Here is a 17191-nt window from a genome sequence, read left to right as displayed (position 1 = left end):
TATGATTTTTTTGAGTAGGAACACACAGGAACGCAGTTCCGGCTGGCTTGGCATCAGGGGATGTGGCATAAAATGCAAATGTGTCTTTGCTGGGCTTTTTCTACAAAAAGCCCTGTGTAAAACAATGGTGATGTCAGGGGTGTGGCCTAATATGCAAATGAGTTCCTGCTGGGCTTTTCCTACAAAGGAGGCTCTGTTGTGTGTGTATATATAAAATTTTAAATCATTTGATACCTACTTATAGGTGATTTTGTAATTAATGACAATGTTTCTGTTGAGATGAATTTTCTGTGTAGGAAATTTGACTTGTGATGGCTCATTCACACAATCACCAAGCATGTAAGAACCAGCTCTTAGACAACAACGTGTTCTTTCATACTCGTATTTGGGAATAAACTACTGATACAAATCTTCCAGACAAACAGGTGTTAATTACACCAGACTACTAGCAGAATTATACTAAGATGTCACATCTAGTCCACAGAAGATCTTTCCTGACTACCATAATTTGAAAACAAAATTGAAATTAATCCAGATGATTTACTGTTCAGGGACTACAGAATTTAATAAAGAAAACACATTTATCTCATACTCACGATATTTAACTCCTTCAAGTGACTTTGCTATTGGTTGTACAGCTCACCAACAACACAGGAACAAAGCTCTACGCACAATAGACCTGTTTACTCCTTATCTCATTTTCCAGTACTTTCCACCCTTTATCAATATCTCACCCCCAAATCCCTTTAACCAAAGTATCCAGCTATTCCAAGAACTACCCTTTGTAAATTCTGGTAAGAACATCCAGTAAGTATACAAGGCTGCATTCCAAAAAAGAAAAAAAAATCCCACAATGCTGAACTAGGCTTCCCAACCCCCCCGACCTGGCGAGGGACCCCCGAAATTTGCAGCCTCCTCCTCCGCTCTCCAAAAATTCGGAAGCGGGGGGGGGAGAACATACATGTAGGCATCATGTTGTTGTAGAGCTCCTGATCCGTTTGTAAAATGTGTGCCCCTTTAAGGCTGCTGCAGGAAACAGGAAATAGGAAGGGCTTCATGGGAAAGGGTCAGTAACAGTTTCCATGGAGAACGGCCCCTCCCTTTCTTTTGCTTTCGTTTTCACAGCAAGGAAAGTTCTGCAGGAAGAAGCTTTAGTAAGTATTTGTGTGAGAGAGAGAGGGAGGGGGCAGGGGACATCCTGGTTTGGAGGCCCTTCCCCCCCTTTAGAAAGTGGGGGGGGGGAAGGAAATGTCTACTGGGCACTCTATTATTCCCATAGGGAGAACGATTCCCATAGGGAATAATAGGGAATTGATCCATGGGTATTTGAGGCTCTGGGGGGTGCTATTTTTGAGGTAAAGGCACCAGATTTTTAGTATAGCATCTAGTGCCTCTCCCCAAAATACCCCCCAAGTTTCAAAATGATTGGACAAGAGGGTCCAATTCTATAAGCCCCAAAAGATGGTGCCCCTATCCTTAATTATTTCCTATAGAAGGAAGGCATTTAAAAAGGTGTGCTGTCCCTTTAAATGTGATGGCCAGAACTCTCTTGGAGTTCAATTATGCTTGTCACATCCTTGTTCCTGGCTCCACCCCCAATGTCTCCTGGCTCCACCCCCAAAGTCTCATGGCTCCGCCCCCAAAGTCCTCAGATTTTTCTTTAATTGGACTTGGCAACCCTTTGCTGAACCCACCCAACCTTGTGCAGGTTGTCAAGCACTGTCTGGCAAGCCAAATCCTAACCTGTTCACAAGGCTGTTGTGAGGATAACGTAGAAGGGGGGAGAACACTGTGATAATCCCCTCTGGGTCACAATTAGGAACACAAAGCAGAATATAAATAAAAATAAGCAGATAAGCATTTCTACTCTCCACAATGGACAACAGCCCCTTAAGTAGCATTAAGTGCCTTCTTTGGATCTCTCACACACTCACTAACACAAATAGACAATTTCCATACACATGCATACCATCACATCAGCATTCTTAAATCATGGATGTCTGAAAACTTTCCAAATCAGTATTGGCTGCTCAAGCAGTAGCTCCAAATTTACTGCCCCATTACCCCACATTTTCCAGATTCACTTTTCCCACCTTTCCCGCTCTTCAGGTATTAACTCACTTTTTCAAATGCAGAATTCACAAAACTGAATTTTGTTTCCTGCTGTCCTACTGTGGCATCAATGCTATGTGTGCATACTGTCTCCCCCAAGTCCCCAAACAAGAGACTGAAGTTGTGAACCATAGTTTTGATTGTGTCACAATGTTGATTTTTAAAAACTCAATATCTCTGTGTTATAATGAGGGACAAAATGAACATTAAACTTTAACGTAGTTTTTTCTGTGTGATTACCCATCCATGAAGTTCCTTTCCTTTCCTTTTTTTTTTGTGGGTAGGTTTTGTTGCCTCACACTTGCATTGTTTCTTCACACACACACCTTCTCTTTCCCTACATCTGCTGATGTGTTTTCAATGACAATTCACTCTTTTAAATATCTGGAAATAATGGAATTATATAAATTATTTGATAATCATGGAAACTCAACATATGCAGTAGTTCCATTTAGTGTGCTACATAGTTACTGAATAACACTGCTATGAATTGGAATATTCAGTTGGATGACTGCAAACAGAATACTGTTTTCATTAGGATTTTGCTGGCCATTTTCTTAGTTGGAGACTAAGGAGGAGTGGAAGACCTTTGAAATGGTGGCAATCATGCTATTACCCATGATACATCCAGCATTTTTTAAAATGTTATGATACTGTAATGTTACTTCACATGCAGAAAAAAGGAGGTTCCTTTGCTAAGTACATGACAACACATTTAGTGTGCTTTCTAATTACCAAATAACACTGTTACGAACTGGTATAACCAGTTCAAGGATTGATGATCTTAGCTGGTTCCTCATGATACATCCAGGGGTTGTTTTTGTTGTTGCTGTTTTTGCAATCCTATGATGTTACATGTTATAACATGCACAAAAAAGGACTTTCCGTCACTGACAAAGTATATGACGACATGGTCACACAACCCATTCTCAAGGGAAATGCAGAACACATGGGGAGAGCCAGATACAAATTAAAGAAATTTCCCCCCCCTCCCCCCCCAAAAAAAAATAAATGCCCTTTTGCAGAAGGGTGCTGCTAAATGGGAGCATCAGCTGGGAATTCATGTCAGTGGGAAACAGCAGCTGAGGTGCGGAAAAGGTCACATACACACATAATCTTCTCTGTAGGTTATATGCAGTGCCCTTCTGTCTGCATAACTGTAGCTAATGCACTTAGTATCGAGTGAGAAATAATATTAAATTTCCCAATTGTTTTAGGGATTGGGGATGCAAAAATGTTTTCAGAACCCACCTGAGAGGTCTAGGAAAGTCACATTTAATATATTGCAATGTACACTTACTAAGCATTGCCACACCTTGGAAGTTCATTGAGACAAAAAGCAGGTGCATCACTCAGAATCCTTCGCCCAAGGGGGACTGACAATACTAGTAGTAGGTGGAAATGAGTAAGAACAAACATCAATCATCCAGCTCCAGAAATAATATATCAGACAAGCACTATAGCACATTCACCAAAAGTCCAGACTGTACTCAGGTTGGGCCTCTAGATCCTGGCATGTGATGGTAACATCATTACTATGCAGCTATCCCCAGAAGACATTACTGCAGCCTACCAGCAAATAAATGGGGCTCTCTCCAAACCATCTTTACTAGAGATGGGAATGAATATTAGTGACCTGAACTCTAGTGGAAGGTTTTAACTCAAGACAGTCAAGCTTACAAACACAGCTGGACATCATGGGGGCTGTAGGATCTTGGCTTCTAAGCGTTAGCACACAATGGGGTCTAATATGGATCAGTTGCACCCTAGGCAATCTGGGATCCAATTCAAAATCAATCTACAGAGGGCAGTCTAAAAAAAAGTGATGTCTAGCACCACCTCTACTATTCCTTTCAAAAACACATGTTACCAAGAGGTCCTGCTGTTAAAAAAAAGATAATGATAACCTGCATGCAGCAACTATGAAAGGAAGGTATGCAAAGTTTGTAATGCTCAGTCTCATTATTTGCACAGGCTATCAGCATGGCTTTAGGACTCCCATTGGAATAGATGTAGAAATCAAGGTCAACTTTTCCATGCATTAGCTCTGATAATCTGACATCAATAAATATGAATAGGATGCCCCCAAAGAGCTATCAAGCACACTGTGCCTTTGAAATTTGGCACTGTGCAAGCATGTTGACAGCTACTGCTAGGAACATGTGTTCTTTCTCTAGAAAAATACAGCTTTGGAGGTCACTTGTGTGAATTCTTGTTGTTTGCATAGAATATGCATGATGATTTGTACCATATTAGAATGTATTATAAGAGATAAACCATTTGCAGACTTCAAGATGGAAAATATATATATTTTGATAGAATTATGATACCTTATTCATTTACTAAGGGAATTGTTTCCCACCCTTCCTACACTCAGAATGACAAACAGAATACAAAATAAAGATCTAGCAAACAAATATTATTTCAATCACTCCCCTCCCCCCATGTACAAATAAAAGGAGGTAGTAAAGGTCAAAGGGATTGTGTGGTTCAACTGAACAAATGTCACCAAGGCTATGTCTCTAAAGGGTTGAATAAGGCAATTTCAGACAGTGTGGCATAGTGGGCATAGTGTTGAGCCAAGACCTATGTTTTATTATTCTACTGTTTTAACTGTGTAAAATGTTTTAAATTCAAATTATGTTAGATTTTTATGTGTTGTGAGCCGCCCTGAGCCACTTTGGTGGGAAGGGCGGGATGTAAATAAACTTGAACTTGAAGACCTAGGGTTGCCAACCTCCAGGTTGTGTCTGGATATCTCCTGGAATTACAACTGGCGTCCAGGTGACAGAAATCAGTTCACCTGGAGAAAATGGCTGTTTTGGAAGGTGGAATCTATGGGATTATACCCCATTGAAGGTGGAATCTATGGCACTATACCTCCTCAAATCTCACCCTCAGGCTCCACCCCCAAAATCTCCAGGCATTTTCCAACCTGGAGCTGGCAACCCTACCAGGACCAGAGACAACCACATTCAGATCTCTGTTCTGCATCAGAAGTTTAGCAAGTAAATACAACCCACTACACTCTCATAGTTCACCTACCTCTTAGCTTACCCTGCCTCGCAGGATGGTAGTTGTTGTGAGCATATGGTAGCAGAAGGGAGGCAATAACCAGCTTTGATCATCCATTAGGGGAAAAGCAGGATATAAATTAAAAAACAACATAACCCGAGCTCATGTCTTTCATACTACCAAACAAGTTATGGCTCTATTCATTTGTCCTTGCATAGATTTTCTTCAGTGCAGAGAAAACTTAACACTCCATAATCCCACTGCCAAATAATGTCAAAATAGAAAGGAACTGATTGGACCATAGTGGTGGAATATCCAGGCGAATAGACATATGAAGCTGCCTTATAGCAACCCAGACTACTGGTCCATCCTGCTAAGTACTGCCTACTCTGAGTTACAGCAGCTCTCCCATTTGATTTCCAAAAAAACTGAAATGCAACCATGAACTGGAAGGTCAAACATACATGTATGCAGGGCTCACTTTGTAGCAGGAACTCCTTTGCATATTAGGCCACACACCCCTGATCAGGGATGTGTGGCCTAATATGCAAAGGAGCTCCTGCTACAAAGTGAGCCCTGCATGTATGTAATATGAAAATGAAGAAAATCAGCTGAGAATGGAAAGTTATCCAGATCTTTCTACAGTTGCTATACTGGGAAAGGGAAGATGAGAATTAAAGTACACATAATATTTTCATTTCTATCAGTAACAACAGAAAGTGCCACAATTCTACAAAGAATGATTTCTCAAATGCTGACAAACAGTACATCTGTTCTTCCAAGCTGCCACAATCCTAAGGACATCTAGGGAGTAGGGGTGTGCAAAAAAAAAAAAAAAAATCGGAATTAATCGGATTCGTTAATATACAGGGTCAAAATATTCGGAATACCGTATGTTTCCAAATACCGGTACTCGGAATACTACGGGAGATATACGGCTATTTCCAAATATATGGTCCCATTATACCTTATGGGCCATTGAAATCAATGGCAAAATAGGGTATATTGGAAGCCACCTGGAGGAGAGGGGGTTTGAGGGAGAGCCCCCAAATTTGCAGGGGACCTGCAGGGGACTCTCCCCTACAACCCCCCCAAGTCCCAAAAAGGTTGGGCCAGGGGTTCCCATTCCAGGGGGTCGCTCTTTGGGTGCCCCTATCCCACCATTATACCCTATGGGCCATTGAAATCAATGGCAAAATAGGGCATAATCAGAGGCTACTGGGGGGCAGGGGGTTTGAGGGAAAGCCCCCAAAACTGCATGAAACCCTCAGACTCCAAAAATAGCTCTATAAAAACATGAAAGTGACCCACCCCACACAGCCCACACACCAACCCCCTCACACCAACCAGAGGTAATTAAAAAAAAAGAAACTTAACTTTAAGCAACAAGAATTGCAGAGACTAACGGGCTGTGAAGTCACTTCCAAGGTAAAATATTTAGGTGTGGAGATAACAATGAAGAATATTGATCTATTTAAAAATAATTATGAGAAGTTATGGTGTGAAATGGATGAAGATATGTTAAAATGGAATAAACTTAATTTGTCACTGCTGGGTAGAATAGCTGCAATTAAAATGAATATTCTACCAAGAATAATGTATTTGTTTCAAACTATTCCCATTGTGAAAGACAGTAAACAATCTGATAAATGGCGAAGGAAAATTTCAGAATTTGTGTGGGCTGGGAAGAAACCAAGGATCAAAATGAAAATTTTGACAGATGCAAAGAGAGAGGTGGATTTCAACAACCAAATTTAAAATTACATCAGGAAGCAGTTTGTTTAGTGTGGATAAAAGAATGGATAACGCTGTTAAACAAAAAACTCTTAGTGTTGGAAGGTCACAGAAATAAATTTGGCTGGCACGCATATTTGTATTATGGAATAAAGAAGATGGACGGTTTTTTCTCTCACCATTACATAAGAAATGATTTGCTAAATACATGGATGATATATAAGAAATATGGAGATGAGAGAAGACCATTATGGATAGTGCCGGCTGAGGTAATAAAAATAACGGCTGAGAAAAGTGAAGAAAAGTGGTTGTCATATAATCAATTATTAAAAATACAAAGTGGCAAAATAGAATTGAAAACTGCTGAAGAGTTGAATAATAAATATGATTGGTGGATAATGATATCAAAACTGAAGGAATAAGAAAAGACCAAACAGAAATGGAAAAAGTTCTGCTTGGAGATAATGAAAAATTAATTTCAAAAATATATAAATTACTTTAAAAATGGTCTATGGAGGATGAAGTAGTGAAATCTCAAATGATTAAATGGGCAATTAATGTAAATAAAGAAATAAAGATGGAAACTTGGGAGTACTTGTGGAAGAATTCTATGAAGCTTTCGACGTATCATAGTATTAAAGAGAACTGTTTTAAAATGATGTATAGATGGTATATGACTCCTAAATTTGGTAAAGATTAACAATAAGATGCCAGATAGATGTTGGAAATGTAAAAAACATGAAGGTTCTTTCTACCATATGTGGTGGACTTGTATTGGCAGATGATTCAGCAAGAAATTTCTAAGATCTTGGGATATGAATTCAAGAAAGTTGCAGAGACTTTTCTGTTGGGATTAAAAATGGAAAAATTTCCAAAAGAAGATAGAACTGTAATTTGGTACTTGCTTTCAGCTGGTAGGACATTATATGCGCAGTTGTGGAAGCAAGAAAAAATACCAGAGAAATGGGATTGGATTATAAAAGTTATGACATGGAGTGAAATGGACAAATTAACAAGAATATTAAGAGACTATAATTTAGAAGTTTTTAAGACGGAGTGGAAAAAGTTTAGAAGATACGTAGAAAAAGAGTGCAAAATAAAAGGACATTGGACAATTTTTTATAATGATTAAGTTTAAAAGAAAAAAGAAGAATATAAATTTTTGTTTTAATAGTTAAGGGTACCTTTAAATATTTGCATTTTAAGTAAATAACACCGGCGGGGGTCAAGTAACGGGGGGAGGGGTGGGTAGAAAGTAATATATGGGGTAGATAAAAGAAGTTGTTAAAGATGTAAGAAATAGATTTATTACCATATGTTACCAATAAAATTGTTTTAATCCGAAAAAAAGAAACTTAACTTTTAACCCCCTTCCCCCCCACAAAAAAAAAACAGAACCAGGAAAAGGGACAACAGGACAGGATGCAAAACCAACAGCAACAGATTCAAACAAATCCCAGAAAAGGCCAACAAACTCAACCGTTAAAAAACTGAACTTTTTAACTTTTTATCCTAACGAAAATAAAAACAAGAACCCCAAGACTGTCTTACCTTAGATGTCTTCTCCAGGCAGGTCAGGCAAGGCCGAGAGAGAGCAGCAGCAGCTGAGGCCAAGGGCCAGCGCAGTACACTCTCTCTCACACACCAACACAGCAGCAATGGAATGGAGTCCAGTCAGGCAGACTCCTTAAAAAGGTTCTCTGGCCCCACACAGAGCAGTTTCAAAAAATACCACTGCTCTGTGATTGGCCAGAGAATAGTGTTTACTTAGATACCGAAGTAAACAAAAGAACAACAATGTTGCTGATGGCTGGGGGATTAGCCCAGCCATCAGCTACACAACAGTCCTGCAAAGCATGCATTTGCAATGCATTTTGCAAATGCAAGCTTTGGACTGGCTGCTGGGTCTCCTCTCTCCCCCTCTCCCTCTCCCCCTGATCCCTGAGGCTACAGAAGCTCCTTTCCCGCCTTTTATATTGAGTTCAGTATACTTCCGAATATTGATTTGGAAGTATATGGGGAGTCGTATATGGCTCCCATATAACGCCTTCTAATTGGATTCAGAAGTATATGATGCTGTATACTTCCGAATCAGGGGGTATTTGGCAGTCTATTCGCTTTGGCCGAACTGAATGCACACCCCTACTAGGGAGCATCAACAACACTCCATGCATGGCAAAGAAATCAGAGGAGACTCCCATCCCTATCTTTACAACTCCTTGCAGTAATGTGGACATCAAAACATTTAATCTGGAATACATGCTTCATGGGGCCATGATCCCTGTCACCCAATACTCTGAATCAAATCATCTTCTCTGTCCATCCAACATTTCCTTTTTTAAAAGCCATCAGGGAAGGATGTCTCACCATCTCTCAATGCAGACAAAGACTTGTTTCCATATAAATGTTTTGAGGGGTTGGGGTTGAAGGCCAGAAGTCAACGGAGGTACCATTCAAGAGAATGCAGGTAGCTCTGGATAATCTCTTATCTTTAAAGATTACTATCAATTTTGTTTGACAGAGAACCAGCATATCATTGCTAGACAGAGTTCTGGCTGAGTGTAGGAAATTCAAACTTACTACCGTGAATCACAATATTGGCCCATCCATCCCAACAACCGATAGCAGCTCTCCATAGTCTCAGGGAGGTCTTTCCCATTCCTATAACTTAAGATCCTTTAGTACAGGTGTGGTCAAACATGTGGCCCAGGAGTCGAATCAGGTCCTCAGAGGGCTCCTACCAGGCCCCCCGAGCAACTGGCTGTCATCTGCTTCCTTCTCCTTCTGCAGCACACCTTTCTTTACAAGGCTTGCTCAGTCGCACAGGAGCCAAAGAGCAAAGTCTCTGTTTTCTCTATTGGCAGAGGCTCATTCCTCTCCTGGTTCCCTGGAGAAGGAAGGAAAGAGCCAGAGCTTCCTTTGCCCAGTTCCTTGGATCTCATGGGAGAAATACAAAGAAAGCACCTTTAAGACCAATGAGTGCTAATGTTTTAAGCATGTTCTATTTTAAGGGGTTTTTTTTAAAAAAAAAAATCTTTAATTGTGTTTGTGGCCTTTATAAAGTTTATATCTCTGCTACCTAATGTTACATAGCTGCACATACCACCCAGTCCAACTTGGCTCGGCCCAACAAGGTCTCATTCAAGTTAGATCCGGCCGTCATAACAAATGAGTTCGACACCCTGCTTTAGTAGAACATTCTGGGAATTCAACCTGATGTCTCTTAAACATAAAGCATGCACTACAGTACATAACCAAGTTCCCAAACTTTCACAGGCCTGATTTAGGGCTTCCAACCCTCAGTTGGCACTTGGAGATTTCCTGTTATTACTCTTGATCTCTGGACAACCAAGATTAGTTCTCCTGGAGAAAACAGCTGCTTTAGAGGACAGACTCTATAGCAATATGCCTTGCTGAGGTCTCTCCCCTCCCCAAACCCTGCCCTCCACAGGCTCCATCTCCAAAATCTCCAAGACTTCCCAGTCCAGAGCTGGCAACTCTATATTGATTTGACTTATTCAATTTTTAGCCCACCCTTCTTGTGAACCGGTTTGACCCGATACTTTCTAGTGGAGGTAATGTCAGGGTCATAGGCCGTCTGAGCCACCACACCCTTATAACTCTCCTGCCATAATCAAATTCACAGGGTTGTTGGGGAGATTTAAACACAGTTCTGTGTTACTTGTTATAATGTGGGGGGGAGGGAGACTGCACGACACATTTGCCAACAGTTTGACTAGGCATGTGAGTAGGGGGCTCATATTTTTAGAGGCCTCAACATATCTAAAGAAACAAAAGTAATCCTTGTCCAAAATCTCAGGTTGAAATCATCACTGTCAACAATCAATGGACCCAGCATGGTGTAGTGGTTAAGAGCAGTGAACTCTGGAGTGCTGAGTTTTAGTCATCACTCCTCCATATGAGACCTGCTGGGTGACCTCGGGCCTGTCACAGTTCTCTTAGAACTCTCTCAGCCCCACCTATCTCATAAGGTGCCAGTTTTGGAAAGAGGAAAGAAAGGAAGGAGACTGTAAGCCACTTTGAGATTCCTTAGGTAGAGAAAAAGCAGGATATAAAAACTAGTCTTCTTTATGGGAGATTTAAGAAGTACAGGCTCATAGTAGTTTTGAACAAAGGACTTATTGAGCTGCCTTACTAAGGACCAAACCGTACACATTCAATTTTTTGAATTTATACCTGGAATTTGGTTTATTTCACACTGCCCACCAAAGCGTAGGCTGATAGAGACTCTACAAACTAAACATAAGCCTGGTAGGATAAAGCATTAAAAATCAGTATTAAAAATTAACCCCACATGGGCAAAATGCTCCTGTACTTCCAGAGTAGAGAATATGTGATTGCTACAGTGAGCTACTACTAATAATATTAACTTTCTCGTCTATCACAGCTGCCTCCTGCTAGTACATTCTAATCTGTAGCAGGTGTTGGGGCTTTTCTTGCCAGGCTGGTTTGATACGTGGGGACTAACTGGATGAAACAGCATGTTTACAGTACTATTTGCAGTAATCTAAGTATGGGAAAAGGTAACATGAGGCATTTTGTTCATTTTCAGAAATTCACAAACAAAGGCCATTTTCCTTGATGCGTAGGAAGGTACCAGCAAAAGAAAATAAAATCATGTTGTTGTTTTTTTCCAGGGATTTATTTATAACCAAATTGCTTTACCTTGGAGAAGTATAAAAAAAGGAATAGTTATATGTTCCCATAGAAATGAACTGTTTCTTGACAATGTATACAAGCTACAATTGTATTTTTTTTTATTACTAGAAGACCATAATACATGAAGGATACGGTGTATTGCAAGGCAAAAAAGGCACAGCTGGTAGATAATTTCAGCAACCTTAGCTAACTACATATCAGAGTAATTTTCTTCAAAAGCATTGGGAAGTCACTGTAGGCCACTGAGTGTCATCTGATGATGTGCCCTCAATAACTTTTCCCTTGGGAGACAGAGCTGGTCTTTGTGATTCTGGGGCAAAAGTCCAGGATGGAGCCCTAAAATCGAAGCCCCTTACTCTATCCCTTCCCCAGCAGGGGCAAGCAAGGAGTGGTTCACTCATGGAATGTGGGCTGGAGCCACTGCTGCTGCTACCCAAGACCCTGATGGGGCAGGAGCAAGCAGTGGCAGAAGCCAGCTCTTCTTTTGCCTTCTCATTTGCGTGGATAGCTGCCCCTGTTGCCCATTGGTTAAGACCATACCTATAAATGGACAAGGTTATATGCACAGCCTAAGCCTGAAGCAGCCATTTGCTTAACTCCCGGAGGAGGAGGAGAAGAAGACGACGTATTTATACCCTACCCTTCTCTCTGAATCAGAGTCTCAGAGCAGCTTACAATCTTCTTCCCCCACAACAGACACCCTGTGAGGTAGGTGGGGCTGAGAGCTGCCCTTTCAAGGACAACTTCTACAAGAGCTATGGCTGACCCAAAACCATTCCAGCAGGTGCAAGTGGAGGAGTGGGGAATCAAACCCAGTTCTCCCAGATAAGAGTCCGCAGACTTAACCACAAAGCACACAGGGAGTTCTGCCTGCCAAAATTTACCCTTCCACGTAATTATTGAAAGCACTGGTGCTCTTTCTCTTCAAACCCATCATCTAACCCAAGAAATGGTTTCCAAAAAGATGTGCACTAGAAATGATACATTTTTCACCTTTCTAGTGTCTTTGCTGAGCTCTTCAGGTTGTGTGATCCCTCTAGAGGCAAATCTGCCAGCATATTAATATCAACTTGACAGCATTTCACAGCACTGTGAGAGGTGGTAGCTGGATCCCACAGGGGCAGAATGATCAGTTACTTGTCAAGGAAAGATTTCAGGCATTGCATTAGCAGACAGAGTCAGAAAGAGAGGGGGATTCTCACTAGCTAGGGATGGGACACTTTATTCATGTGCTTTGCAAGGGAGGATTGGTGTAGTGTCCATGAGAGTTGGGATCTATTCCATGAATCTAGGATATGCATGAATGAACAAAACTTAGTTGGCATGGAAGTTGGAAATCAGCCACAGAGGCTTGGGGAAGAAATGGTTGTCACAGGAAACATGATGGTATTCCCAAAAAAGAAAGCAACATGGTATTGCTCAAAAAGTTTAATGCAAAACTGTTCAGTTTTCAAGGATAGCAACAAAAAGAATCTCACAGGTTACCAGTTGACTACCACAAGCAGACTCCTTCCTGTACACCGGGAGTAGAAAATGAATGTTGTCAATGGTCAACACTAGGCAATGGTGCTGTTCTTTTATCTCCTGGTTTGTTTTGGTCAGGGGAATCCATGGCTTAGTTGCAGAGCATGTGCTTTGGGTGCAGAAAGTTGCATGTTTGAACTTCAAGTAAAAGAACTCAAGAAGCAAGTACAAGGAAAGACTTTCTGTTACCTGAGACTGTGTATAGCCACTGCCAAAGAAGGAAAAGACTAAGTTAAATGAACCAATGCACTGATTTAGCATAAGGGTTTTGTCCTCATGAGCTCCACAGCCATCAGCACCAGTCTTAGAGGGAATGGTGGAAAGATGTGCACTCCATGTGTCCTTCTATGCATGTTCCATAGGATCCAAATCATGACTCTTTAGTTCCTGGAGTCTATTTTGGTTTGCTTGATTCATCTAAAGGGTTTTGCCTCTCAGACACCTTTTCAGTGCATTTGTTACCACTTGCGGCAGTCCAAATTGTCTTTTGATCTGTGGGGTGCTAGTGAATGGATGTGCTTACAATGCCATTGGAAGTTGGGCACTAGATATGTAACAGCCAATGATGGCCCCACCACAGGAATAAAAAAATTCTACAAGTAGAGACCACTCAAGGCAAAGGTATATTTCTTAAAACCTTGGGGGGGGGGGGAACAAGGCTTGTTAGAAAATGTTGTTGTCTAAACAATTCCAAAAACAGTAACAACACCAACAATGCAGAGATAAACCTGGCATCTCCAAAAAAGGATCCAGGCAAATAGGTGTGAAAAACCTCAGCTTGAGACCGTGGAGAGCTGCTGCCAGTCTGAGAAGACAATACTGACTTTGATGGACCAAGGGTCTGATTCAGCTTTATCAGACCAAGGGTCTGATAAAGCAGCTTCATATGTTCTAAACCAAATCAGACACTTCCTGGATTGTCTGATCAATCCAAATGGTGTCCAGCAAATTGAACTGGTTCCAAAAGGAAATGACTGAGGTGGGGGGAGGAGCAGAGTGGGGACAGAAGGAGGAAAAGAGTCACCATGGGGGTAGGGGAAAAGGAGAAACAATAAGAGAAGGGGGAAAGGAGAAAATATAGCAGGCAACAGGATAGGATATGGGAGAGGAGGGAAACAAAGAAGAGTAGGATAGGGTGAACAAAGGAAGCAGAGCTGTAGCCAATAGTGTGGAAGGGAGGGGATAAGGAGATGGGCTACAAGAGGGGGAAAAGCCCAAGGAAGAGAGCCAGCTGGAGAGGAGGATCCAGAGGCCAGATAAGAAAGATCATGGTTGGCCATCCAAGCAACTACTCTTAGCACAGGAATGTCTGCAAAGGTGAAAGTCTTCTTCCCACCTTCACAACCAGCCTCAGGAACCAGAGAGTGGCCACTGGGGCTGTCTAAGCAACCATACTCAACCACGAGGATGGCTGCAATCACCAGCACTCTCCCGCCTTTCCAGCCATCTTTGAGAAAGGTAAAACCAAGCCAACCAGAAACATTTCGCTGGAGGGCCCCATTTGTTATCTGTGGGCTGATTCCTATGGGTTTGACCATGCCACAAGACACTGCAGGAGAGCTACTGAAAAACCAAGCACTAGTTTTGTATACAAAAATCAAAGGCTATTTAGCTGCAATGAGGAGATGCAATATGATTTGAGCAAAGGTCGTTATTGGAGGGATGGCTGCTGAAATGTTACCTTCTTGCTTTGCCTTGTGCAAGCAACATATACAAGTATGGGATACAGTCTTAAAAGTATGGGATACAGTCTTAAAGTATGGGATACAGTCTAGAAAGCCCAGACAAGCCCAATATTGTCAAATCTCGGAAGTAGGGTCAACTCTGACAAGAGGATGGGAGACCTCCTTGAAATACCAGAGGCAGGGGCAGGCTTTATTCATTCACCTCTCTGAATATCCTTCATGGCCTCAGTAGGAGTCAGTCACCAAAGGTTGCCATGACTTCCAGGTGTGCACACACACACACACAAGCACATAAAAATACAAAACAAGAGAGTATGGAACAGCTCAAAGGTTAAATGCGATAACATTCTTGTATTTCTGTTTGCACAAAAGCTCTTGCCTGATGTGAAAATTTTTCATGGGATCTGACCTAACATCACTTTCCATCAGTGGATGGGGTAACTTTTGCCAGTTTTCCCTTCCCATTTCAGACTAGTTGACCCCTCACCCCAAGTGCAAACAGTGGTCTGAGACTGAGCAGCTCTGGCTTGCCTAACCTAAGGCTACAGGTTAGTTCAAAGCAGTGGTGAGAGTGGATCAGAATGTCCACAGATTTACTCTCAAAGCAATTTCAGCCCAATTGACTGCAATTTACTGCAAAGCAATTTCAGCCCAATTGACACCCACCCCTCAGGGCAAACAGCAGTCTGAGACTGAGAAGCTGTGGCTTGCCTAACCTAAGGCTACAGGTGAGTTCAAAGTAGTGGTGAGAGTGGATCTGTGGAAATTGTGATCCACTTTCACCACTGCTTCGAACTCACCTGTAGCCTTAGGTTAGGCAAGCCAGTTTCTCAGTCTCAGATCACTGTCTGCCCTGGGGAGGGGTGTCAACTGGACTGAAATGAGAGGAGACATATTTTACTTAATTTATATGCTCCTTTGCAAATGCACTAAACTCTTTTACTCTATATTTGATGGCTTTCAATACCAGTGAGTACCATCATATAAAAAGTCCAGGGCAGCAACATTAATACAGGACTATCACACTGGATTCTTAATGTATTACCTAACATAGGTAAGTGCCAATAAAATGCCAACAATGACAGTAACAAATAAATTCAGTTGGTCTGAAGCAGTAGAACAAAGTTGGAGCTCAGTGTGAGGAAAAGCCCCCTTTCCGAACATCGTAGTCACCAGTATGGTTGCCAAGGCACCTGGAGAAGTGAACTCACACACGTCTGGCCAGAGAGTGTGGGCAAACATATCCAGGGACATAAAGGACTTATGTGTACAAGCAGCCACAAGTTATATAGGCACTCTAAACCGGTATAGAGCGCCTATGAGCAGAATGGACGTCTTCCCGTTGTTCCGAATGCCAGCCATGGAGCGGAGAAGACTGCGCCGCCAAGGAGCTGTCCAGGCAAACGGTTATGAAGCACTGACCATGGAATCCACCGTGGAGGGCTAACACCACACGCAGCCATCTTCCCACTGGGCTTGACTCCATTCCATCATAACTGAAGGCTCACGTACACACCAGATGTCACCTTTGGCCTATTGGCAACCCATCAACCCTGAGATTGTTTAAGTGTTCAACTGCCGCTTCCTGTATGTCTACCCTTTATGTTCATCTATCTATCTATCTATCTATCTATCTATCTATCTATCTATCTATCTATCTATCTATCTATCTATCTATCTATCTATCTATCTATATTCCTTAGGACTGTATATGTGATTTTATGATTATTTTACTTGTATGAAAGCCTATATTTTTCTCAATAAAACTGAATAAAGTTAGAATCCCTAAGTTCTTGTGCATTACTTCCTGGATGGTTGACCTTGTATACATTGGTAAAAGATCCTAGCGAGCCAGGTGCCCACCTAACTAATTCCCCAACCTCATTTTGAGGGCATTTCGGCTAACATCAGTGGCACCTTTAAAACCAACAAAGTTTTATTCTGGGTATAAGGTTTCCTATGCAGGCACACTTCTTCAGATACAAAAAAAACACAAATGTTTAATTACCTAATTCTAATGAAAACATTCTAAATTAAAGTGAAATGTCTATTTCAAGCCCCACAGTTTTCAATAACTATGCATTCTTGTTAGTACTAGCATGTGTGTTCATGGGTTAAACAAAACAGCAACATGCCCAAGGCTACCTCTTGAGGTTCATGGCTCAGAATGGATTTATCACAACTAAGCACAACACTTGAGTAGCTGTTATTTTTGGCAGCATTGTGAAGGTTTATCCTTGGCACTGATTATCATTGTTTTTCTCCATTTGCACTGCATCAATTTTAAACATAGTTTGCATTCTGATCTTAAAAAAACCACAGCAACACATTGCAAAGTGGAAGTTCTTTCTTAATGGATGCAATTGATCTTTGTACAGTGAATCGTTTAGCAGTATTTACAAATTTCTCATCTTCAATGTTTCAGCCTCAAAAATTTTCAT

The 17191-nt window shown here is 41.4% G+C and overlaps 1 protein-coding gene across 2 annotated transcripts in view; it reads right to left on the bottom strand.

Annotated features, from left to right (window-relative positions):
• LINGO2 (leucine rich repeat and Ig domain containing 2) overlaps nucleotides 1–17191 on the bottom strand; it is an 888319-nt gene that overhangs the window by 770139 nt on the left and 100989 nt on the right. The window lies entirely within an intron of this gene.

This window comes from Heteronotia binoei, chromosome 4 (assembly GCF_032191835.1).
Source record: "Heteronotia binoei isolate CCM8104 ecotype False Entrance Well chromosome 4, APGP_CSIRO_Hbin_v1, whole genome shotgun sequence".
NCBI classification, from domain to species: domain Eukaryota; kingdom Metazoa; phylum Chordata; class Lepidosauria; order Squamata; family Gekkonidae; genus Heteronotia; species Heteronotia binoei.
The sequence above is the reverse complement of the archived record's forward strand: the minus strand, read 5'-3'. Positions and strand labels throughout refer to the sequence as shown.